Consider the following 3,280-nt stretch of genomic DNA (forward strand, 5'->3'; position numbering starts at 1 on the left):
ATTTCGTTTAAATGTTTATTTTCGTTTCATTAATGAAACACGTAGAGGAGAATAAGAAATAAATGTGAATAGAAAATGAATAGAAATAAGATAAGAATTGAACATGAGCACCATCTCTTGCAAGGTAGAAACATTTCTTTAAAGAAATATTTTTCTAAAAGCAATAAGAGATGGCACTTATACTTAATTCTTTCCCTACCTTGTCCTCTTTGGAGAAACATCTTCCCTTATGATTCAATCATTTGTAGTTTATAATTGTTGATTTTTATGTTCTTGTAATTATTTAATTACAATATACAATTTTTATTGTTCAAGTTCAGTTAGATTTATTCAGTTAATTGTTATATTACTTTTTTTTTATATATATGTCTCTTTTCTAATTCAATTACATTTAAGCTAAATTTTTTTTTTATGTTTTAATTTAATTCTTTGAATTTTTTAAATTTTTAGATTGAATAATTCTTCCATACGACAATTTTTGCAATTTTTAAAAATTTTTTTTTATTTTCCTTTTTATTTTTTTTTTTTTATTCTTTTTGTATATTAGGATGTTCAATTCTTCTCTTATATTTTGCAGCTTTATTAGATTTAGTTAATTGTTATGTTAAATTTCTTTTTTATGTTTTCTTTTTTTTCTTTTTCAACATTATCAACAACATTATTGTTGTTAAATTCTTTTTTGATGTTTTAATTTTTTTAGATTTTTTAACTTTGAGATTAAATTGTTCAGCTGTGCTTCAATCTTTTTTTACTTTATAGTAGTTAATCTTTTTATGTTGCATTCTCTTCTTATGTTTGCATATTCATTCATTCATTTATTTATTTATTTATTCATTATTTCTATATTATAACATATAAATTCATTTATATGTTGCAACATAACAATTAACTAAATCTTATTACAATGCTGCAACATATAAGAATAGAATTTAACATTATAATATATAAATAATAAAAGTATATATAAAAGTTAACTATCATGAAGTAAAAGAAAATTAAAATATTGGAGAAGAATTTAATCTCAAAGTTAAAAAAGTCTAAAAGAAATGGAATATAAAAAAAAAAAATAAAATTTTTATAAGAAAATTGTTTGAAATTTTAGTTCTAACATACGAGTTTTAAAGTAAAGAAGTTATTAGAAAAAAAAAACAATAATTAATTAATTTTTAATATAATGTCTTCGAAATGAGAAATAATTGAAGCGGTATAAATAAAATTTGTGGCACGTAATTTTTTTATCTTTCTCACACAAAATTTTCTTCTTTGTTTATGACGTCACGAATACTTCTTTGTATATTCTATGTTCCTAGTAATAAGTCAGAACTTCCAGTATCTAAGCGCGAGATGGCACCACGAATATATAAATTTTTTTAATTTAATTTTTTTGCTACTTTATAATATAATCATTGTTTTTATATACTATATATGCATATTGTATATATTTTTAGTATATATATATTTGTAGTTTATTAAAATTAGTATAAAATAAATATGTATAAATTTTAAATTTAAAATTGTAATTTTAAATTTTAAATTTCATTATTAGATTTAAAAAATGATTAAAATATATTTAGTTTTTGTGTATATGAATAATTATTAAATATAAAACAAGTAAATACATTAAATTTTAAAAAAATTTTTCATTCTTTCATTTCTCAAATTTTATTCCTTCAATATAAATTCGTAAAAAATTGATAAAAGATACTTATTTACTTTATAATCAAGAAAAATTTTTAATATTACTTTTTTCCAATTATATTCTTATGATACAAAATTATAAGTTTGAACAAGAATTTTTTTTTAGTGTTATAAATTTTGATTTTGATTTGATATCACAAATTTTGATTTGATATTAAAAGAATATAGTTCAAAAAAATATGGAATATGAAATTTTTCTATTTTTAAGAAAAATTATATATTATTATAATAATAAAACTTTTTATATATATTAATTTTGAATTAATATTTTTTGTTTTTTATTTTACATTAATTTGCAATATGCTAATACATGTGTATATCGCAAGCTTAATGTAATTTGTACATATCAAAATCACAATAAAATAATATAATTTTATCTTAATTATTAATTAAAATATTTAAAAGATGTTTTAGAACAAAAAATTTATTTACAATCTATAATTTTACAATCTTATTTAAGTTATATACTTCATTATGTACAATTCGCAACAATTATACATTAATATTTTTTTTGTGAAACACATTTATAAAAATCGTATAAAAATAATTTAGAATTGTCTTATATTATATTTCATCGAAGAATTAATATTATCAACTTTAAATCAATAATAAAATAATATATATTATTATAATATTTCGTTTAATATTGATTTAAAACTGAATAATGTTAATTTTTCGATAAAATATAGTATAATTGCATAATTATTGAAGTCTTATAATTAATAAAAAAATATTCGATGTACTTTAATTATGTGAAATATTGTAGAAATGTATGAATAGAAGAAAAATTTTACAAAATTCTCGATAAGATTACATTTTAATTTAGAAACAATAAAAAAAAGTTAAACACATGTTGCGAAATGTTTTCCTTTTGAAGTCATATCTTTGCATAAAATCAAATTATCATATAAATTATATATATATATATACATGTACACATCAAATTCAGATATACTTATATCAATATCAGTCGTGCATTTGCTAAAAGTTTTATAATTCTAATTTATATATTCAAAATAATCCAAGAATATTAAAAGAAACTTTAATAAAACATTTAATTTTTATCTTCTTATTCTTTAACAATTTCAATCATATGAGATATTCGTAATATAAATTTGTGAAAGGTTTAAAAAACATAAAGAATTAATCGTAAAGATTATAAAATTGAAATGTGCCTATAAGAAATATTTTCTTTTCACAGATAATATTATATATTGTAATAAAATTAAAAGATAAAATATCAATAATTCTTAATTTTAATACATTGCCAAATATAATTCAAATATGATTTACAATAAATATATTATTTTAAAAAATTTCATTTTATAAAATTTAACAATGATAAATACAATTTATTTTTTCAAATAAATTTCATATTAATTCATATTTAATAAAATTTTAAGTCGTATATTTTATTAAAATTATTTTGAAATTTTTTTATTTTGAAAATTTTTGAAAATTTTTGAAAATTTTTGAAAACAAATGAATTTATCTAATATGCAATCTATCATTTAATTGATAATATATAAAGTTTTATTAAAGTCAACTTAAAAATAACATCACGCTATATATATATATATAT

General features: G+C 17.1%; 1 long non-coding RNA gene across 1 annotated transcript in view; it reads left to right on the top strand.

The window, feature by feature from the left end:
- The window catches only part of LOC116186657, a 19,092-nt gene that overhangs the window by 1,587 nt on the left and 14,225 nt on the right, over positions 1-3,280 (top strand). The gene's annotated exons all lie outside the window — the stretch shown is intronic.

The sequence above is a fragment of the Apis dorsata genome, unplaced genomic scaffold, assembly GCF_000469605.1.
Source record: "Apis dorsata unplaced genomic scaffold, Apis dorsata 1.3 scaffold_1086, whole genome shotgun sequence".
In the NCBI taxonomy this organism is placed as follows: domain Eukaryota; kingdom Metazoa; phylum Arthropoda; class Insecta; order Hymenoptera; family Apidae; genus Apis; species Apis dorsata.